This window comes from Paramormyrops kingsleyae, chromosome 8 (assembly GCF_048594095.1).
Source record: "Paramormyrops kingsleyae isolate MSU_618 chromosome 8, PKINGS_0.4, whole genome shotgun sequence".
Classification (NCBI taxonomy): Eukaryota; Metazoa; Chordata; class Actinopteri; order Osteoglossiformes; family Mormyridae; genus Paramormyrops; species Paramormyrops kingsleyae.
In genome coordinates, this window is record NC_132804.1 from 20766610 (window position 1) to 20790751 (window position 24142).

Here is a 24142-nt window from a genome sequence, read left to right on the forward strand (position 1 = left end):
CCTGCGATGGGTTGGTGCCCATAGGTGTGAATGGCGCGCCAGTGTGCCCTGCGATGGGTTGGTGCCCATAGGTGTGAATGGCGCGCCAGTGTGCCCTGCGATGGTTTGGTGCCCATAGGTGTGAATGGCGTGCCAGTGTGCCCTGCGATGGGTTGACACCCCCTCCCGGGTTGTTCCCTGCTTCGTTCCCGTAGCTTCGCATCTAGGACCATCTCCAGACCCCCGTGATCCTGCATCAGACAAGCAGGTATAGAAGATGCATGTATGGGTGGATGGATCATCAGAATGCATTCACATACTGAAATCTATTTTCATTTTTTATATTTGTATATACTGTAGAATGTATATATCAACAAAAAAATGACTTAGTTTTTTCAAACAGTGAATACTTTTTCATCACTCCCAACTGTGATTTTATACGAAAAAACACGGGCAAGTGAAGATAAAACAGGAGTAAGCTGGGCTTCTCTGAAAAAAAATGTAAAAATCCAACTTTGAGAAATATTTTCTTCCTCTGGTGAGACAGAGCCTCTTTAAGGATCCAAACCCTTTTCTTTTGCCATATTGGAAGCAAGAATTTCTTTGAGATGAAACATGTGGTTAAAAAATTTGAGGTCTGTCTCATTTCACCTTCAAAAATAGATGAAAGGCTGGATTATTGCCTAGGTATGTTTATGTTACACACTGCCTTTGCTTTGCTGCATTCCTTGTTGGCAGACATAGAGAAACAGCCGCATCTTTTGGTTTTATCATTAAAGAACCATACACATTCAAAAACCTGGAACCTGAAAGTTTTCTAAAGTCCAGCACCGTGACCTTGGTCAAACGAAATTACATATAAATAATTCATTCATTGACTAAAAAAAATCTACCTTTATTTCAGAAGTTAATACAGAAAAAGAAAACAACTAAATTAAATATTCTTTCAATGATTGGTTCTTTGAGTCATGCGCAGCTGAAGCATGATCTGCTTTCACTTCCTTGCAACTGTTGGGTCTTTTCATATGTGAGTTAGTGTGTTTGTGGTCAGACAGAGGGAGTCCGAGAGAGAGAGAGAGAGCGAGAGAGAGAGAGAGAGGGGAAAGGGAGAGAAATGAATTAGTGTCTTTGCTGTCATCCTTTCCTTTGCAGTAATGCTGAATGCGCTAATGCAGAATGGTGGTCAGCACTGTAAATCCAATCCCTGGCATAGCCACACTGGTCTTGGTCATGGCTGACATTTTCACTTGAGCAGTGACCCCTGGGTAATTCACATTCAAGTGCAAACAATTGGTTTACTTGACATTGTGCGATTTGCATGAGCTGAACTTCATATGTCCAGCCAGAACTGGATTCCACAGGAATACATAAAAGGGGCAGTGATATTTATGAATGGAACAGGCTTTTTATATTTTTAGCACGACTCCTTAAAGTCTGTATACAAAGTTTAGGTACTACCATGGCTTGTGCTTGTTCTGCTAATGATGTACAGTACAGAATTTCTTGTTTGAATTTCTCTGCTTTGACTTCTTGGACACATAAACAACTCTTCTAGGAGTGAAAGAAGCTGCTCGCAGTGGCCAATAATGGTAAGTGAAGACCCAGGGCTGTTTCCAGCTGCACCTAGAGGTGCTGCGGTCTGCAGTGTGAATACCCTAACATCTATCCATGAACACAGAAAACATCTAACAATGGCTTAACAGAATGGCCCTTATTAAATGCACAGAACACTCCAAAATTTGGTATTATACACCCCATAAGTAGTTGGGGTTAAGGGCCTCGCTCATATGCCCAATGGTGATATGAATACTCTGACAGCTATGGGATTTAAACCCATGACCTGCTGGAGTTGAGCAAAGATCTCAAACCCACAGAGGTATATTGCACCCCGGGTTTTGAATAAATGTCTTAATATGCAATATGATTCAGGACAGCAAAGCCAGGCCCCTCAGAGAGAGCAGCTGGCTATGATACAGGGGCCACAGCAAGCATGTGTGCAGGCTGACCATCGGGCTTCATTAGCCATGTGACAAGGCCGCCCTGAACACCATCGCTTTCACCTGCCGATGTGTCAAAAAATTATTTCAGTTCATCATTTTAAGGAGTAATGATTGTCCTGTTGAAAAGAATACAGATAAAATTACTATACGGAGTAGTAGGAGGTATATTGTTGGAAATTGCGTAACGTCGTTTTAACTGTGTATCATCATTCTTCAGCCACACCAACCCGGTGGAGCAATTTGAAACACACAAAATGAAAAATGGGTCTTTTCAAAATTACCTCAAAAGCTATTCTGCTCAATGCGATAACAGTTTTGTTAAACCAAAGTTCACCCAAGCAGGGAACGACTCAATTCATATTATTGTTAATTAACCACTTTCCCTATCAATCTTCAGCAGTCTGTACGTGTCAGGAAGTGACAGACTTTTATGTGAAGTACTAAATATCATATTATAATCTGTACTTTGTAATTAAATTGGGGTGGGCTGGCAGAGCATGATTTCACATTACAAAATACCATTTATTGAGAAGTTGACGCAAATGATGAAACAATGAAGAGATTAGATGTCTGTCTGAGACTCTCGCACTGGCTTTCAACCAGGCACTGCTGTAACCAACAGAAACAAAGCCTAATTATTGCCATCCTTCCAAAACAACAATCAAACAATTAATATCCAAATTACTGGGTGCTGTCAGTCACAGCCAGGCTTAAAATGTCAGGACCCAGGAAATCAGGTGACTCACGGTAAATCCCGCTCACTGTGGTAGGTATCCAGGTAACCTTCTCCCCCCATGACTGCTGAATACTCTGTTGCTGATAATATAATACAACTATTACATTGTGATTCAATGACTCCCCCCACCCCTACCACCGCCACCCTAAAACGACCCATCATGCATAAATGATTCAGTCGATACAAACATGAAAATGACTGGGCCATATTGACTGGTTGGAGCATTCCAGTTTCGCTTTAATGAACGTGATTGGTGTAAAATTCAGAAAAAGTGGCTATGAGGGTCATTACTGGATGAAACGTTGCTTTGAAACAACCTTAGCAGAACAAAGTCATGGGAACAAACTAGCTATGCCTGGTGACAAGGTGACCCTATCACAGTGTGACCCTTGGCTCCTTTTGTAGGCTTTAACCTGCCAGGATCTGCAGACCCCTCTGGGACGACTCTATCTCCCCATGGTGAGACTGCCCTGCCCCCCCCCAGCCACCCCCTCACTACCCACTGCTGTAGCAAATGGCTTTTGCTGCTTTGTGTTGGGACTGCAGCAGGGAATGCGTGACCTAGTCGTGTTCAACAGCAATCGTGTAGGGCGAACAGGAAGTACCATAAGCAGAAAATGTATCTCGTATTCGAACAGCAATACACAATAGCGGGACAATGGCTCAGTAGGTAGCACCGTGGCCTCACACCGTGAGGGTTGCCGGTTCTATTCCCATCCCTGTCTGTGTGTCAACCTTACATTTTCTCCCTATATGGGTGTCCTCCAGGTGCCACTATTTCCAGCTGTAGCCTAAAAATAGAACCTTAATCCATCCGTCTTCTAACCATACATCCCGATCAGGGTCACACGGGGCCTGGAGCCTATTTCAGGCAGCATAGCGCCCAAAGCTGGGCTCCACCCTGGATGGGATAGCAGGCCATCTCAAGGCACATACATAATCATAATCAGCGGCAATTAAGAGACATCAGTCTAACTCTACCTACACGAAAAGGGGTGAACATTAAAGTGTCACACACAGGTCAAAATTAGAAAAAAATGTAAGTGATAACATTTTCCATTCAACAATATTTTAACATTTAGGTCTAAAATATACAGTCATGGATGACTGTTTGGGACCAATGCCTGAGAATATGATTACAGAATGTGAGCGTGCACCTTTGCTCTTTCCACCAGTCAACCTTTATCGTTTGATCTCTAACTGCATGTTTTTGGTGCACATCAACATTCAATGTATTTCCATAAAACCCATCATCAGATATAATCAGAGGCTCAGTGTAGTAACAGGCATCCTATTCAGGGTGGAAAACTCCTGCCATTCACAGTACTGTAGAAACCGAACTACTATCTAGACCAGTGTTTCCCAATCCGGTCCTCAGGCACCCAGAGCCGGTCCGTGATTCTGCTCCCTCCGAGCTCCCTACCAGAGAGGACCGGATTGGGAAACAATGTTCTGGACAATAATTCATTACGATTACAGACGGTAAATATTCTGTGTGGTAAAACAAAAAATCCTTTTCCACTTGAAAGGTAAATAAGCTTTTGGGAGAAATGGTGGAAATCATGTTTCAGAGCATCCTTGGATGATGTGTGAGTGTGATGTGTGGCGGGGGGGGGGGGGGGGTGTTGAGGGTGTTCCTCCCTCTCTTTGCAAGATTACATTTCTATGGAACTGAAAGTGGGGCTGAACAAAAGGCAGAGATGGTGTTTTTTTTCTCCAGTTCCCAGACTGGGCCTGAGCATCAGACTCTTTCCTGCCAGTGCAACCCCCCCCCTGCCCCACCCCATATTCCTCCGCTTCTGTTCTCCCGGCAACGGAGGCACATGCAGACTGGCGATAGCGCTCTAGTCGGTAAGTCTCAATAAAAACCATACAAACACGCACATCATTTCCACGCACGCTCCCCGGCACGGAGGATCTTTCTGCACCTGAATTGGAGACTTTGCAAATGGGAATGAGCAGATGACGCCAAAAGAACCATCCCCACCCCCCACATGGACACACACACACACACACACACACATATGCACACCCCCCACGGGTTGCACACTGGCATCCAGCTAACCCAGCCCACGTCAGATGGGCGCCGGAGCTGAAGCCAATCAATTTTTCAAAGACACACCTGTGATGATACTCTTACCACTTATTAAAGCCTTAGCCCATGTGCTGGGGAGGGAGTCTCAGCCTTTCATGTCGGCCCTAAATATTTGATGATCCGCACCTCTGCCTGTCTGTATGCTTGAGGAGCGTTCTGCAAAGTATTAATTTTAATGCGCGCACGGTTTTTCCCCCCTCCACTCATTTTAATCAATATTCCCAGATGTATAAATTAGCTGAGCCTTGGGGGAGGTGGCGTCCGTGAGAGCGCAGCAGACGGGCCAGGCGTGGGACCTAGATTTACGTGACAGCCGTCAACAGGGCGTGTTGATCGCGGGTGTAAATACCGGCGTCTTGGATTAAAGAGTTTCCAAGTGGACCTCTTAATGAAAAACCGCATTCCTAATGGGGTTTGGAATTGAGCGTTCGGACGATTAAAATTTCTGTTCGATTGAAATTAAGAGCAGATTCCCAGCACGGATCTGCTCCCGGGTGAAGCTGGATGCTTAGGATTTTTTTTTTTCTCGAAGAATTTAAGCCAAATACGCTGTGGGTAAAATGTCCATCCGTAAGCTCTGCTTTGGTTAACTGTGTACAGAGTGGCTTTACTGCACCGCATGTTCGTTCCTACTTGCCACAAGCAATTTCCTCTAATTTAATTGCAGTAATTTCCCGCTCTAAGTGGACAACTCCGAATTTAGTCACAAATAGCACCAGCTGTTTTATACATCTGGTGTCAGATCACATTAAGAATAATTTGGTCAGATGGAGACGTGGGGAGGCACATGTCACGGCCTTCAGTTCTCACCTGTCTCCAACAGGGGGAGACAGCGCTGTAACGAAGCTGCCTCATCAGGTCTGAGGTTTCAGGATATTTTGTTAGCTTGGAACAACGTGTGAGGCAATTCAACAGAGTGGAAGGACCGGTTAATTGAAATGGTGCCTGGAGAAAGAATTAAAAAAATCTATACTCATGTAAGACCGAATGTCTAGTGTTGGTGCCATAATTCATTGGCTGGGCATATATTTCCTTATACTTCACAGGCCATGTAATTTGAACATCAAAAATGTATTATTAATAAGTTGAGGACATAACTGAGTCATTTTCTTGTTTAATACAGATATCAATGCATATCTGTCAAAACTATGAATACTGCTGTTGGTGCAGGCATGTCGCTGCTGCCGCCACCCTGCAGGGGGCAGCGTTCAAGTGAAGAATGCCCTAAAATAAAGCCAAATCTTTGAAAGGCCAGCCAATGAGTTTCATGCTGTCCTGGGAAGGGTTTAAGCCAGACCTGATCATGAGATTGGTCCTCTGTTGATGCTGCTGGGTTCAGATGAATCCATCGTTAGTACATATACAAATAAACAAATGCATGGCAGAATAAATAAAATTTTAAATAAGAAAAACATAATCCATTCCATGCTTGGCAGCTCCAAGCTCTCTTTCTGGGAAGAGGCCCAGCATTCAGCTAGCCTAAAAATACAGCCAAGGACTGATCCTTAATGTCTCAATACAACACGTTTGAAGACAGAGGGGAGATTATGGGACCGTTAATGTTCTTTCACAGATTAGCACCTATTATTTGCACCAACACCAAATAAGCCCCCTAAAAGGACATTAACCCCACGTGTTCAGTTAGGTTTAGCTTAGGCTTAGTGATAACAGGGGTTTAGCCTAAGCTCGAATCCCCATGAGCTGCCTTACACATTTTCGGTGGCCTAAGTAAATCAGACATCATACAACATCATTCAAGGTCATATATAGCCTTTTGTGTATGTGTGTACATAAAACAGGTTTTTTTAAAAAACAAAAAAACCCTACACCAGTATTATAATACTGCACATTTCTTAAGTGTTCAGGGACTGGCTTTTCACAGAATGTCGTGCCATTTTTAAACATTTTTCCCTTGTAGGATTAACAAAGCCCACGTGACTGAATCGTAGTTCTCTGCCTCTCTCTCTCCCCCTTTGTCTTTCTCTCTGATTTTAAGTCAGTGATTCGTAAACTACGTAAACTGTCAGGACAGACCTGTAGGCACGGAAGTGTCCCTACGGTATACTAAAATCCTTCGCCACATTTTATTAGACACTTAATTAGAAATAACAATAAAGAGGACCCAGATTTCCAGCATTTTCTTCACCACCTGGCAGCCCGTTATGGTGTAACGGAAGTTAGACAGAAGGTAGCTTAATGTGTGCTGAGTGATGAGCTTAAATTGATTAAATTATTCACATAGTTTTTTAGATGATTAGGGCAATTACTCCAGCCCAACTGTATGTTTTTTTTAGCGAGAGATTTAGAAGGAACAGGAAATATTACGTGGCTTAGATCACTTACAGTTTAGTAGTCTTGGTCATGCCCGCCTGTTTGCACGCGCGAATGAAGGTTAAATTGGCACTTTCAGTTAGTTCGAGTCGAGCGCCGGTAGGTTAGCTCGGGTGTCTCCCCCCGTGTACGGCACACCGCCGGGATGAGGCGGTGACACTCCTGCCGTAAATGCGACATGAGGTGTGGAAGTATTACAGGCAGCACCTGCGGGCCCCCGGGTGCGAGCGGACTCCACCAGGCGGGGGTGGGCGATCGGCGATGATTTGTCTCACCCTGGGGATATCCGCTCACCGACCGCTTCAGACATGAATAGTTCGAAGGAAGCTGAGTGCATCCCGTAAGATATATTCTGACAAATGTATTTTTTTATAGATATGATGCACTGTACATGCACGGGTATAGGGTATTCTAGGACCCCTGCCGTCTTCACAGTGCCGTTTTTAAAAGTGTCTGTTAACGTGGTGATTGGTGTCTTCCACCTTTTCAGTTTTGCTGTTTGGTGGCAGAGAAATCCGTCGCCCCTTATCAGGAGAGCAGCTTAGCCACATGCATGCTGCGCCCCCCCCCCCCCAGGGTCTCGTTTTAAGGCTGGATGTTTTACGTGACTGTGCTGTAGCCGTGCATCCGGCACACGTTAGGCTGAGGTTTGGGTTTCTCTACACCAGGGAGATGCCGAAGGCGAACCTAATTTGCTTTATATTCCTGAGTGAGATTTTCAGATCAAATTTATTAAGCGAGGCCTTGAAAACAAATTATTTTCATAAATAGTCAACTTGTACTTCAAACCTCGAGCGGGTACCTATACCAGTTTTCTGAATGAACAACAAACTAATAATTTGTACGTACTACCCATTAAGGCAGAAAAAGATTACAGTTTTAATTCCCAAGACTACCTACTTTTGAGAAAAGGACCTGGAATTACTAAACAAAAATTCAGCTGGGTTAATGTGCAGTATAATTTCAACCAGAAAGGTAAGTTGTAAATGATAAAAGCAGGAGATCATCTGCACGTGCTGTCAGTGATCCAGTCTTTCATATATATATATATATATATATATATATATATATATATATATATATATATATATATATATATATATATATATATATATAATATGTCGCATAATCTCGTACATAGTGAAGCTCACAGGTGAGACGCCTTGGCAAAAAGCCGTTTGCCATGAGGCCTGCCCGTCCTTCTCAGCCGCACTTGTGATTATTGTACCTTGCTGTGTATCAAAGGTACCATTGCCAGTGTCAAACTCAGATCGCGTATGTGAACACTGCAGTCATGTTTCCAGCCTTCATCGCTTTAAGGCCGCTGTATATACAGCACTGTGCAGTAGTCTAAGGCTGTCAAAGAAAGTGACGTTTAAATGATCATCATGTTGTCGAAAGACTATGGTATTACAGACATGCCACCTCTCACAGAAGTTCCAGGGGGGTCCCACACCCACAAATGATGCACTTTGTGCCAGAAATCTGTTGGTCAGCTGTTCTGTTATTCCCTGGTATATGCCAAGGGGGGCTGTCTGATATTATGTAAAGTGTTTTAGATTTACCATTTTCTTTAAGACCTTTGCACAGTACAGTATGTATATGCCAGTATAATAACGGTGATTTGTTTCTCTGCATAAATTTCACCAAAAAAATTGAGCAGAGTAGGCATCAGTAATCTAATTTTTATGCTATACTCTTCCCTAGTTTTAAACCTGTAATTACGTTGAAGAAAAAGATTAGTAGAAAATGCATCATAAAAGTAATAGTAATTCCCAATATGATGTGCATTATGCTCTTTGTTTCAAGTGGTTATTGGGGACATTTTGAATATCTCACTCCTTGCCTGGTCACACCATATTGGCACCTGGTCCAGCATACATTTTCTATCTCGTGATGGGGCAATTAAGGAAAAACGAAACAGCCAGTTTAACAGTGAGTTCATGAGGCAGTAAGTGTCTTGGCACCGGCGGCTCCTTACTTTCATATGTTATACGTTGAAACTGAAGAGCTACAGCCCATAGGTGAAGGCCGTGGCTGGTTGCACTTATCACATGTCGTCTTGCATTTTTTATTGAAGATTGCACCCACTGCTGCGTTTTATAAAACACTGGGAATTGTTCTGGAAGCTATAGAATCGAAGCAACTCTTACCCAAGACCTCCTTGTAATTTGAAATATTTCCAAGCTTTGTCCAGAGGTCTAAAGACTATGTTCTGCACGCTGGAGATTGCTATTAAATATATATCCCATGATGCTCGTTTATGAGTTTAACCGAGCATCTGATATAAGCGTTTAAAACTTCTGTGTTCTTGGCCTTGGTCCCAGTAAGCAAATATCTGCCTTTTTCATCCAAGCCCAACACAATAACAGCTGTTTACATTTCATCTCTGCCTCAACTTCAGGTTTCTTGTTCGGCATGTTTATTAAGTGCCTCCAGACAGGTGGAGGCCGGCTACCCCCAGGGGGCATAATAGAGCATGTGAGATAAATATTAGGTAAATATCAAGGTAAATATTAACTTCAGCTTAACTCTTAGCATCGCATCTATTTTCCACTTTTGACATCAGTCCAGAGGGGTTAGCACAATTCCATGCTTCTGGGTTGTAATAATATATATGTTCATTAAAAAAAATTTTTAATTCTCTTTTTATAATGTATAACTTTGGTGGGAAAGCGCACACTCTTATTGTACATGTCACACTGGCAAGCGGGCGAGCGGTGAAGCAGGCAAGCAGAGCCGCAAATACGGACAGACGGGGTTTATTGAAGGGAAGACTGGCCTGGACAAGGAACAAAACATGACAATACAATGACAAGTCTGGGGAAGACTGACTCAGACGAGGACTAAGTACAAAAGACAAGCTAGACATAACAGGACTCAGGTGATCACAATCAGGGCTGAACACGAGGTAATGAGGTGGGCGTGGCACACATCGGGATCGAACGGAGCGGATCGTGACAGTACATGTACATCAACAATAAAGATGTTCTGTTCTTGTGCCTGTGAGCCTGTTCAGTTCCTTTAATTCCATGGCTTGCTTTTACTTTTAAATAGCCTGTACATTTTGTACGCTCCAGAAGCACTTTAATGTCATTGCGGGTCAGTTTCAAGGGCAACACTTAGCCGGTTTAAAAAGCAGCATATTTGACATTCACGTTTAATAGTCTGCTTACCTTATGGCATTAATTGTTAATGTCCTTTTTTTTTTTTTTGTTCTCGGATTTCCAGGAAATTACTCGTAAATGAATTTATAATTACTTTTCAACCTAGTGACTTTGTAATTAACTTGAGATAAAATATAAATTATAGTCACATTTACATGGAAAATGGGGAGAAATAAATATAACAAAACTTATTGGAGTTATGCAACAGGACACATATTAAATGTAAAGGTGGCAGCGTGATCTGTAAGCAGTTACCAACAAAGTTTACTGTCAACAATGAAAGTCCCATCTTCCTCATTGAATCCTGGGTTAATTGTGCAGTTGATTCCACTGATGATAAGGGCCCAGTGTAGCAGCATAGTAACTGTATCTTATACCTTCATTTGTTATGCCTGACATCTTCCTAAGCACGACACTAACATCTATAAATGCTTGTATCAACAACTGCCATGAGCTCTGCTACATAAGACCTTTGAAACTCATACCTTTTAAATTTGTCACACCTTAATGTGAGTGTCTGTGTCAGCATGAGCCTTGTGATCTACTGGCATCCCATCCAGTGCTCACTGCAACCTTGTGCTGCATAACAAGTACAGAAGATGGATGTTATGCTCATGTTATGTAGGGTAACTTAAGTTCTCCCTTATGGGCTAACTAATGCTCTCCGGACAGCATCGCCGATCCGTGTTACTAAGATTCAGGCTGGTTGCCCGGTTGGTCCTTATACGTCCCTTTACAAGGCAAGCCCTTTACATCAAGGTCTAAACCTCAGTTCTCAGCATAATTTTTATCCCGCATTCTTCACCTTATTCAGAATTTTTTGCAATATCAGCTTTTTTCGGCCAAGCAGGAGTTTACACGATGGCGGGCCGGGGGCACCGCAGAGCACGGCGTTCTTAAGGAGTCGCACAGCGGTTTTTGTGCAGATGCGGATTAGGGGTAAGAAGGCATTTTGCTGTCCACTTCAGTGCTCTCCCAGCATTGTGTTCATGATCTGAGATGGGGAGGGGGCATAAAGGAAGGATGTGCTCCCTCCCCGCCCCCCATATATGATAGAATTTACACTTCCATTCAGCTGAGGGTGCTGTGTCACTGTGTTGGCTGCACCACCCCCCAGAGGGCAGATGTATGCCGATTGCCTCACTGAGTCAGGGGTTCAAAATCTTAAAACATAGATCACACATGTCATCTGGTTACTTAATTAATTAGGCCCCATATCCTGCAATTTTTATTTTCAATTTTTTTGTCAGCTTCTCCACGAACCCCTTTTCGGAGAGAGATCCGCTCGCCAAAGCCGTGCAAATCGCTATCATTCGGGTCCCATGACCTTTCATGGGTAAATGGAAAAAACAAATCAGCAACAGTCTCAAGACATACGCTGGATCGTTCTGGAAAGGCATGTGTTTCAGGGGTCAGCGTATGGGATGTCCAGGCCCATTACCATAATAATTAAAGCCAGCTTAGTAATTAAAGCCGGCTCAGGCGTTTACGTTTGCGTGTTTTCCTTTTAACGAGCCTGCAGCTTCCTGACAATGCATCCCCACTGCTGACTCCAGCCTTGATAAATCTCCTGGAGTTAGCAGTAAATAGAAATCACTAATTTGTATGTAAATCATTTCATAAGATAAGACCCTTTTCCATTAATAATACATGGTTTCATGCTCCCTGGTTTTTACGGTTTATTGAGCCGTCACTCGTAAACTGACCGGGTCCAATTGGGGCCTAAAGCAATGCATGAATATTTAAGCATTTAATATATTTTGTAGCCCCACCCACAAAAAGTAAACAAAGATTGAAGTAAGTGATGACTCTGCCCATCTGTATGCAACAAGGCTTTGTAAAGAATCATCCCACACACGACTCTCTGCCGCTGTGTTACCAGCCTTAATATTTCATGTGCAAGAAATACAAGGAGGAGGACGGTAGAGTGTGTGTGTGTGTGTGTGTGTGTGTGTGGTGGGGAGGGGGTACATTGTGAGAATCTGTCCTCTGGATGCATAAAAGGCCTTTTTGATTTCACTTAATCAAAAATCCTCCACTCTGTGAGCTCTCATTAAAAACGATGATATACAGCCAGCCCCTTCTCTGAGCAATGATTCTGTCACTGCTAAATGGTCGGACGTAGTTGAATACAGCATCCCCCACTCTCTACCCCCCAATTTCTCAGTCACTTGTCACAAAACACCAAGGCACCCCCCCAAGAAACACTGGTACCCATCCTGTGTCCTTCCCATAATGTTCCGACCTCCTTTCAGTTTGCGTCTCGATTTGAATTATTACCATCTTATTAAAAAATTTATATGCTACTGTTTCACCCGCCCGAGCCCATTTTATTTAACAAGTTCCACTGTTAGCCTATTAATGCACACAAAAGCTCCTGGTTGACAATAAAGGACAGCGCTATGTAAGAGATTATGGAGATCTGTTGCGTGCATCAGTCTCTCCTGCCGTGTTCTCTTTCTTCATTAATAGTTCAGTGCACCCTTCACAGTAGCACATTTGATGACACAACGACGGCATTCTGTTTCCGATACATTTGTAACGAATGCATCTGCATGTGAGCTGTTCAGTTATGTAACAATCAGACCAACAGAGGTTCTCTAATAGAAGATGCGTGCTGTAATTCAATAAAATGTTTTGTAAGGTAGTACTAGAACTCTTGCGCATCACAATGGTGAGCACTGTACTCAGCAGTATGGCTGGTTTCCAAGCCCCGTGTGTGTGTGGGTACTCTCCCCATTTCCAGGTGTCGGAGTATTAGCTGCCGCTTTCCACAGGCCTCCAGTTCAGCTGACTTGCTCACCATCACCCCATACTGGATAAGAGGTTATGTAAGGTGGATGCTTTTCTTTAATTTATCTGCAGTATAAATCACAATAAGGTGAAAATATTGGCGTAATTTATATTACATATGTATATTAGGTACCAGATCACTAAAGTCAGAAAAATTCCTATAATTCTTTCTGAGGACTGTTGTATATGACTGTCATGTGTCATAATGGACTTTTAGTATTATTATGCATTATGTATGCTCTGTAGTGATTTACTGTATAACTACATTTACAGTGCATTATAAATAATTCATTATTTAGAGGGTTTTCATACTATATTCATTGTACAGTGTAGCTATAATTTTCTTAGACGTTATCATTATTTCTCACGGATAAATCAGATATTCTGGAACGAAACTGTAATCTTTTTTTGTTTAAGGTGCCACAATATGAATATTTTACCGGGAACCACTAAATGAATTTTAAATCTCTTTGAAAAGTGTAGACACTGCAAATTCTATGGGTTATCATGATTTTTATTTTAATGCCTTTTTTAATCTTCTTTTTGAGTATAATGATATCCCTCAGCAGTAAATAAATCAAAGTCTATGCAATTCAAAAATAAAAAGATGGATGGATGGATGGATGGATGGATGGATGGATAATGCCAAATAACTATATATTTGTAAAAATATAAGGATAACATTACATATTATATATCTTCAGAATATCACAATTGCATCAGATACGACACAGACTAGCATTGCCCCATAAAAATACTGTTTATTAAGTGCAGTAGGGTTTTCCAGTGCGGTGTGGGTCACGAAGTAGCCTCACATCACCAAATAAATTCACATCAATTCCTGCCCTCGGGGGTTGCATGGGTTTCCAAAATCAAATGGCTGTGTGTGTAGATGTGGCCTCTTAACGGCCATCCTGTGTGCTCTGCAATGGTCTGGCGTCTCATCCATGGTGCCCTGTGCCTTTTACCCAGAACTTCCTGTAGGAGGCACCAGGGTCATTGTGACCCGGCGCTGGGTATGAGGTTATGGAAGATGGATAGCTAACAACTTGTATCATCAGAAATTGTTCATGACACGTATGATATGCAAATTGTGATACATCAGTGCCAGTACTTTTCATCTTTATGCGTATGTTTTCTTTTGGTTATTTGTTCAGCAAATTACTGCTGCCTGTGGTCAGGTCAAAAGTATGTTAATAAATTTCTCTGTTCTATTTTATGTATTCATTCTTATGTAATTTATGTTCAATCACATACTGTACAATTGTGTTATACCCATAATCCCATATTGGAATTGTATTGTATTGCTGCTTATTGCTCAGTTCTAATATTCATCCATCCATCCATTTTCCAAACCACTTATCCTTCTGGGTCGCGAGGGGTCTGGAGCCTATCCTGGAAGCTACTGTATGGGCTCGTGGTGGAGAACAACCCAGGATGGGGGGCACACGCACACACCATTCACTCACACATGCACACCTATGGGCAATTTAGCAACTCCAGGTAGCCTCAGCATGTCTTTGGACTGTGGGGGTAAACCAGAGGAAATCCCACGACGACATGGTCCCAGAGGTGTAAGGCAACAGTGCTAACCACTGCACCACCATGCCACCCCGTGGTTCTAATATTGTTTTTGCAATTTTTTAAATATTGTGTGAATATGTACTTTCACTTTTCTATATAGGCAATCTGGCAAACATTACATTTCCTAAATATTCCTTTATAATGCAATTTTCCAGATCACCTACATTCCAGAACAGTGAAATTATGTCAATTCATAACCTCTGTCCTCTGATTTATGGGATGTTCATCCACCTGCTACCTTACACACTTTTTATACTGCTGTTTACTGGCTACCATGAGTATTTTAGACTGTTTCCTAAGTCTGGTCCACCTGTTACTTTGAGTATTTGAGACTTTTTTATGCTACTGTTCACTGTCTACCATGAGTACTTTGAGCTGGTTTCTGAGTCTTGTCCACCCATTCCTTTGAGTACTCTGGACAGCTTTTATTCCTGTCACTTCTTTCACTGCCACAGCTTTACTGAAGCTTGTAATTATCGGTATCTGTCCTCCCGTAAATTAATCTCCTTTTTTTATATCGACTTTGCCTGACCCTGCTTTTTCTAAGTAAACTCATAGGACAGCAGGACACCACTTTCAGGATGGAATACGAAAAAAAAATCTCTCTTTATTCAGGTCAAAAAGTGATGCAAAATGAATACAAACATGGCAATCACTTGATTTACAATGCTAATTTCACAATTATCATTTCATAAACTGAATATAATAATTTTTAAAGATATTTTGTGATATTTTTGTCAGATAAATAATGTTTGTATGTTTGTAGCGTTCTGTTGGCCTCACCTGTATGTTGCTTTGGACAACAGTGTATGCTAAATAAATGGAATGTTACAGTAACAACATATTATAATAATTATCTTGTAAAGCTGGGAAATCATGGATGTCCTGGTGTGAGGTGAAGTCAGGTGACAGGCGCCTTTGGTCAGCTTGTCTGTCTCTTATTTTTAATGCTAACACTGCAACTGCTGTCTTTCCTTCCCCAGTTTTGTTGAATCCATCTCCCACAAGCAAAGTTCTTCCATCTGTCAGTTTTCCATACACGCCTGTCCTATGCTGGTTTGCGGGGGTCCGGAGTCGATCCCGGAAGCTATGGGCACAAGGCAGGCGATAACCCAGGATAGACTGCCAACCCACTGAGGGCACAAACACACATTAGCATGTTTTTAGAGTGTGTGTGGCGGAGGGGGGACCAGAGGAAATCCCACAATGGCATGGGGAGAACGTGCAAGCTCCACACACACAGAGCCCGGTCAGAGGCTTGAACGCTGGTTTCTAGAGGTGTGAAGCATCCATCCTTGTCAGTGTACCACTGTGCCACCCATCAGTTCTATAGTCCATCTATGAATTACTCCTACAAATATATAAATATCATGTATCATATAAATCATTATTTACAGTAAAAGTGTGAGATTGGGGGGGCGTGGATGCTTTAAGTGGTGTGATGATGTCAGGGGAGAAACCTCACCACTCTCCTCTAATCAATAGTGATTGATAATGAAAAAGGGGGGGGGGGCTGTGGATAGTGCTGTTTGAATCCTGCTTCCATTTCAGGCATGTTAAGTTTGCTTTCCTCAGTCCAAAGACATGCAGTCAGGCAAATAACTGGCAGCCAGCCCAGGGTATCCTCTGCCTTGTGCCCTGTGCTGAATGGGATACGCTCCAGCTCCCCCATGAAACTGGACTGGATAAGCAACTGGAAGATGGATGATGGATGGGCAAAGTAGGGCTTAATTAAGGTAGTTGGATGACATAAAAGAGTTGGCCAAGAGGCAGAGGAAGGGCTGCATGTAGCCGACGCTTGTGAGAGAGACTGCATTCAGCCCTTGTGTTTCATCGCTTGTGAGAGAGACTGCATTCAGCCCTTGTGTTTCATCGCTTGTGAGAGAGACTGCATTCAGCCCTTGTGTTTCATCGCTTATGAGAGAGACTGCATTCAGCCCTTGTGTTTCATCGCTTGTGAGAGAGACTGCATTCAGCCCTTGTGTTTCAACGCTTGTGAGTGAGACTGCATTCAGCCCTTGTGTTTCATCGCTTGTGAGAGAGACTGCATTCAGCCCTTATGTTTCATCGCTTGTGAGAGAGACTGCATTCAGCCCTTGTGTTTCATCGATCGCATTTTCTGTGTCCGTTGGTTTTTTTGTCACAGCCAAAATGGATGCTTTAGGTTTGCTCTCTCACTTTCATGACTTGTAAGAGTTCTAATAAAGCTCTCCTTTTTCATCTGCCAAATCCCTGTATCCTGAGGATTTATTTGCTAACCTGTAGGAAGCAAGTTTTAACAGAGTTAATCACGTCAACAAATAAACAGGCGGGCGTGCAGGGGCTGACACTGGAATTGGTGATGAAAAATCCTGAGTAGAGCACATTCGTTACAAATGTCAACACAAATATGCCAAAAGGTGAAATTTCTGCTGCACTTAACACCATTTTTTGGATGCTTAGGGCTTTTCTGTGGATGCCTAAGGGAATTCCTTTTTTAAAATTCCAAACTACAGTGATACCACGAATGACATTAAAATGTGTAAAATCTGATGACACAATGCTTTATCTACCATGCCCTCTTCTGGCCAACAATATAGTGTTCCTCTGCATTGTCTTATTATATTATAAGGTGGACGGGCATATCAGTATTTTTTGGTACAACAATCTAGTGTTTCTCACATACAGTGTCACTGTTGTTTATTTTTGTTCTAATGTTGTATTATTTGTGATGATCTTATTGCTGTCCCAGTTTCCTAGTTGAGAAACTGACAACATTGTATGATTGGCAGACTGTAGATTATCTCAAACGATTACACAACTCTTGAATAGCAGATGATATCAAATAAGTGCTGTTGTGTTGTGTAAGACAGTATTGTACTGTAGACTTCACACAATTAGATCCAAAATGGAACAAGGTCAGTCATCTATTTCAGATCCACAGCTGAATTATTAAAGCGTAACAAGAAATATACAACAGGATTGTTATTAAATATGAACACTATTAAAATATGAAATTCTGGAAGGTGGAACACATTGATTATAACACAATTCTTCAGTACGTATATTACAGAATGTTGCGATAACAGAACTACAAAAGGGTAGAAGATTAAAGAAAGACTGATAGAAATGACTAAGTAAGGCAATTAAAGTGTAGGAAATTCATAATTTAAACTGGTCTTATGTTTCAAGTCTTCACTAGATGTATATGTTTGGACAGAGAGTGATTGTGCCTTGACTGACAGTCCCTGAGTGACACTTGGGAACTGCATCTAAACACAAAGCAATTAAGCAGAGGGACCATTCAAAAGCCTCAGAGGGGTTCTGGTGACAGATATAACCAGTGTCCAGATACTGTGCACTGAAAGTCCCTTTAATCTCCATTACTGATATGAAACCTTTAATGCAAAAAGCACTGAACCCCCCCCCCCCACTCACCACCCCACCACCACCACCGACGTGAAAGAGAAAGATCTCCCATTGTTAAGAACGGGGAATGTCATTAACCTTTCAAAGGCTTTGTAGCTAAAGATAGTGTGCTTGTGTCCATGCTACTGCCGCACCTGTTTCAGACATAAACGTTTGTTTGCCAGGAGTTATTTCAAATGTTATATTCCCAACAAATTGGTCAACGTGGGTGTTTTAGCGATAAGGGCAGTCAATCATCTTCATTTTATGACCGTTCAAAATGCACGGGGAAAAAAAAAAAACAGAATCAAAGTGGCCTAACATTTTGATGAATAATGGAGAAGGGTATTGCCAGAGGCTTATAAAATATGAATAGAGGTACAAGCGTCAGGTAAGTAAAAAAGTCAAGAATCAGCAAGAATCAGCAGCTGGCCTTCTGCATGTTCAAATTCACGGCAAGATGGTCATTTTTATAAAACTGTGGAAGTCAGAGCAAATAATTGTGTATAACAAGATGAGCCTTGAAGAAAAGGCCTAGAACCACAGTAATAACACCAGACACTAGTTTTAGGAGGCAGGTTTTCATGCGGCCTCGTACGCTAATAATTAATTCTGCCGTCACTTTGCTCCTGTGTGGAAGGGACACTCTGCTGAGCTGTGTCACACCTATGGTGCCCTGTGAAGGAGGAACTTGTGCTTAATTTGCTGAACAGCTGCTAAGCATGTGTTAATTCCAACAGCTGATTAGCACTGCCTGTAATCTGCTAGTACTTTTGCATCCATCCATCCATTTTTTAAATAATCGCTCTTATCCAATGAGATGTGATGGCTAAAAATCCATAGATCTACTTGACAGCTTATGCAATACAGGGTCATGGTGTTCCTGGAGTCTATCCCAAAGAGCACAGGGGGCATGGGAGGAAACCTCCAGAACGCAATGCCAGGTGGGTAAAGATAAATTACTAAATTAGTTCTTTTTCACTTATTTTAAATATGTGCTGAAAAAGACAAGGATTCCTACAAATCTCATGATCCCTTTAACTGACTGATTGATGGTTTCACTTTGGTGTGTAAGTCTGCATGTACTCATGTGAGACCAGGGTGATGGTGCAATGTGATATGTGCAATGAGAACAGGTCTGTGGAGAAGACCTTACTGTGAGTATGTACAGGATCCGCTGTCTCACCGACTGCCACCTCAAAGCCAGTTTTGACAATACTTCACTTATTTCATCTACAACATTTAGGAGCTCCATTTCAATCCATTTTTGTACGTTGCATTTTAGCAATCATTTGAGATCATAAGCTGATATAGCCTGCCTGAACTTCATTAGGAGTAATTGCTTTACTTGGATGATATGTGAGTGACAAAGGGATTTTATGCATCTATTATTATTGCCACAAGCATCACAGTAAGATCCTGTTTTATTATTATGCATCAATTTAAAAAATAACTGTATTACATTTACATAATACCCGATCACACATAAAAGTCTTCATATTATACCTCTAATTGTGATAACCTTGCTGTAATGAATATACACAGTCTATACCCAGACCCTTAATTTTAAATACGCACAGCCTAAATTAATTTACCCATCTGAGTTTTCATAGCTATACTTAATCATGAGTATACCTACTGTATCATTAAACAAAAATCAGTATAGTGACACTCTGTAGTTTTTATCCATTCATTTATTCATTTGTTCATTTAAATTGAGATGAAGCCTCTTGCTATTGTCAGAATAATACCAGATCTTCAAGCAGGCTTTTTACAGAAGCTGAGATCATTAATTTACATCTTTCCCATGAGAAGCGCCCATTAGTCACGCCTGTGGTTCTTCCTCGGTGTATTTGGAGGATAGGCACTGAGGAGTGTATCTGCTTGTTTTCCTTTTCTCTCCCTCAGCGGAGCCTTTGGCTCCTCTCGTCATTAATAATTTGCTCACTCGCAGATAGTTTTTCTCTTTTTTTGCTGCTTTATTCATTAGTAGAGATGAGGTCTTAAGCTCTTAAAAACTCTCATCCCTAGCGCACGACGTGTTGTCCTTGGCTAAGTGAAGACAAGTTGTAAAACGCCACAAGTTTTGACCATAAAACTACTCACGACTGCTAGGACTGTTCAATATTTCTACTGTGGATGTGTGTAATTTGTTTAATGTCTGACATCAGCGTGTCTTGTGGTAATAAAATTTTTTAAAATGCCTTTATTGCGTTTTTACAGCCACACCAGCTCCTGTAGCGTACTGGGATTTCAATATTTTATCTTGTTCCGCCTGTTTTGTTATTCCTCACTCTTAATGCTTAAAAGACTGATGCACCTTTCAAATGTCTGAAGTAATAGACTGAAAGTAAACAATTTCTCAAAGATGGAAGGAATTCCAAAGGATCAGAATGTGATTCAGGCAGATAAATGATACAGCAGGAGTAAGAACAGGAAGTGTGGTTCTGGGTGCAGGTGCACAGATGTGTTCCCAACAAATAAATATGGACCGCAGAAGGGGAGGGGAGGAGCACCAGTGACCCCAGACCCAGGTCATTTTTGAAGCATCAATACCAATGGAGTCATGGACAATCACAAAAGAATTGTCTGCAAAAATGTAAGGCAAACCAACAAAACTTTATTAATTAAAGCCAGAATTATATCCATGTTTTTTAAAAAGGTTATGTCTGAGCTTTTCAAAAGCAAACAGACAAGTGGACAATGGCTAGGGTCCAACACTATGGCCTATCTGGACTTCCTCTCGTAAAACCTTCACATATTCTTCTACCAAAACCCAGCATGTGGATGCTGTAAGGGGGAGAGGGGCCTGAAAGAATCTGGAACATAATTGGATTGGTCTGGGTTGGGTGCCCAATATAATATGCTTTCATGGGGTCTAGTGTCTAGTGGCAGCCCAGTAAGTACATGAATAATTTCTGATTCAAGTCCAAGGATGGGAACTGCTTGAATTGCTCCAGTGACATAGCCGGCTTTAACCGACGAATGCATGAAATTGACATCTGAATGTAAATGTTTGTAAGTGAGCAACTGAGAGCCCCCTCATAAAAGCAAGACTGCAAACATATCTTGGTTATACGCAGTAGTTTGGGGTTAGCTGAATGTCTAATGTGGTCCTACTGAGGACCTACAGTGTTTTGTACTGTGATGCTCGCACTAGATGTCATCTAAAAAAGCAGAAAAGGTCCCTTTAAATCATCTTAAGAGGAACTCCTAATGGCGAGAGGTTAACATTTTCACAAACCCTTTTTGTTATTGTTGTAATGTCTTATCTCAACCTTAGATGAAGGGAAATTTGAATCTGTAAAAATGATCGGTAAAGGAAAACCAATTGTTTTTGGAAGAGATATTCTTCCTTTGAAACAAAACAGCACAAAGCAAAAGATAAGCTATTGAAGTAGATTTTGATGGTCTCACTTATTAAAGTAAAACAAATAAATAAATTGTCCACAAGTGAGCATCTTAATCAAACGTACCAAGAACTCACAGCCTAACCCCTGTCTTTTATTAGCAGGTATCTGCAAATGCTATTAAATTATATCATTAAACCAGCTGTGAGCATTTTCATCCCAAGCTGTGATTCATTAGAAGGAATGATTGTGAGACAAAGAGCTCAAATGGTGAAAATATGCCATATTTTTCATTTAAAAAGGCTTGTAAATCTATTGTAATGTCACGGAAAAATCAAGGGTCTGTCAGACAATTTCGTGTACTGTCTGATTACAAAGTAAAGAAATATTAGAGTTGTCTGATAAGTCGCAGTTTGAGCTACTGTATACTGATGATTATGTCAGGTGAAAAGTATATACTGATGTTGCTCTCAGTGTTTGTGTATAGCGTACATATTTAAGTAATCAGTTTTCTTAAAGTACACACAGGTTAAAAAGTCCTGCAAAATTTCTGTGATGACAGACCATGTTTTGTAAGTTATAGGAGCAGCTGCAGAGTTTCTCTGCCTCCTGCCCTGTTCTGCCTGGACAAAGGGAAAGGGTTAGAGGATGGATGGATGGATGGATGGATGGGCGGACGGATGGATGGATGGACGGAATTTCCATAATGACAAATATATGTAAAAAACTATAACAATGTTTAAAAATAAAAGATTCATAACTTCTGTGTTTTCATTAAACCAAGTTGCTCATCTTTGACACACATTAAAATGTCCATCCATACACATACTACAATTATTCAAACCAAAAACGATTTATAAAAGTCTGTCAAAATACAAACACATATTCAAGATACCCCTGCAATGAAAGTCTCACTACAGATTCATTTAATTGATGTGACTCCATCCGATAATGAAGGGTATGTCCCAAATAGCTTTGTGAATCAATTAACACCAAATTAACAATTTAACACAGTAATTATCTTTCGTATTAAAAGATATCTCCAGGAAACAAATTAAATTTTTCCAAGTCTCTTTCATTCTGGATTTGTCATATAAAGTAGATTGAATATAATTCATAAAATAATTAGATAGAGTCATTTAATGGCTCAATTATTGAAATGAAAACTCCAGGGTGTGTACCTTATTAATTTAATTGATTTTTTTTTTTTAATATCCAACATGAGACAAAATAAAATCTCTCCCAACCCTCACAAAGTCATTCCCTGCTGTTTTGCTTAATGCCATTTAATGTTTCTTATTTTGTATGTTCGTTTACTACGCCCGTGGCTTAGAACTGCAGAAACTTCAATTTTCAGGCACATTACTTGGGAATCTATTTTAAAAAGATAATGTTTTGAAAGTTAAAAAGTATTCAAATTACTAGACTATAGGAGAAGCTTAATTCGATCAATTTTTCCATTTCCAAGCAATTGAATTTTATAGCTCTTAAGACATCAGTAGTGGCAGGTTGCAGAAATAAGCCAAATTTAGTTAATATTACTGGACTCTTAAAATGAAATTAACTAAACGCAACTATCAGATTGCTAAAGTGTTATAGTCTATCCATCATCTATACTGTTTCTCCAGATCTGGCTTGCAGTGTTCATGGAATCTAACCCAGTAAGCACAGGGCAGGGGTCCAAGTTCATTATAACTGATGGTGTTACTGTATGTTTTTGTTGTTTTTGTGTCTATGTATGTGTTTGTTGGGGTATGTTCTAGTCTACCTTTGTAGAAGAATTATTGGTACATTATTTAATATATGCTTATTAATCTCCTGTTTTAATTCAGTACTGCTTAAAAAACTAATAAATAAAGTTGGGGAAAAAATAATAAATTGTACATAGTAAGTCATGATGTACACCGCATGAACAGTAAATAAACATCTCTTCAGTTTTACGTCACTGTCGCTCTCCAAACCTTTACCGAGCTGACCCTTCTGCAGTGGAAAACCGAAGCGAGCTGTAACTTGTGTCTCTTTGTGGTGCGGCTTGGGTCCGGGTCAGTTCCTGTATTCCAGTGGAAATGCACCGTAGGCATACTCTACCACTGGTCTGTGGATCATAGGTGCAGATCTATATTACTGTAGGTAAATGACATTTGCATTGTGGAAGGGACCTGAATGCCAGCCAAGGGCACAATTTACATTTACCGCGGGACTCCCCCCCTCCCCCCAGTCGGCAAAATTAAAGGGGACATCCCCACTGGTTGGAAAAAAAATTACCACTCCATGGTGGGCCGCCAGGCCTTGCGGTGGGAAGAGTTGAGAATCCCTGCTCTAGATGATATCCATCTCTGGAGTACGACAGATCACCTGACACACATCTGCTTTGCAATAATCGCTTAAATGAAACTCCGCATGCAGAGAAGTAAACATAGATGAAAAAGAGAACCAAAAGTCCAAGGCTGGAGGTTGAACCGGAAACATCACCTGCTACGCCGTCATGCTGGTCGTCTTGTTAAGACGTGTGATTTTTCTGAGACGCGGGGGTGTCGTGGAGTCTGATAATGGTGCAAATAACAGCAGGGCTTTTTCTCTTTAAAATATCACAGATATTTCGTGAGACGCACGGTATCAATGCCCTCGCATGTGATCTATTTTTACACACTCTGTTGTACCTTCCCACGTTGGCCTTGATAAGAATGATTCCTGTATGAATAAATAATGAGAATCAGAAG

General features: G+C 41.3%; 1 long non-coding RNA gene across 4 annotated transcripts in view; it reads left to right on the top strand.

Annotated features, from left to right (window-relative positions):
* Positions 1–24142, top strand: part of LOC140592290 (uncharacterized) — a 95898-nt gene that overhangs the window by 20744 nt on the left and 51012 nt on the right. The window contains exon 3 of one of the 4 annotated variants that reach the window (XR_011992636.1): positions 15669–17956. The exons of the other annotated variants lie outside the window; for them this stretch is intronic. This is a non-coding gene — a long non-coding RNA (uncharacterized lncRNA). Of the gene's footprint in view, positions 1–15668; positions 17957–24142 lie in introns of those variants that run through there. 4 annotated transcript variants of the gene reach the window in all.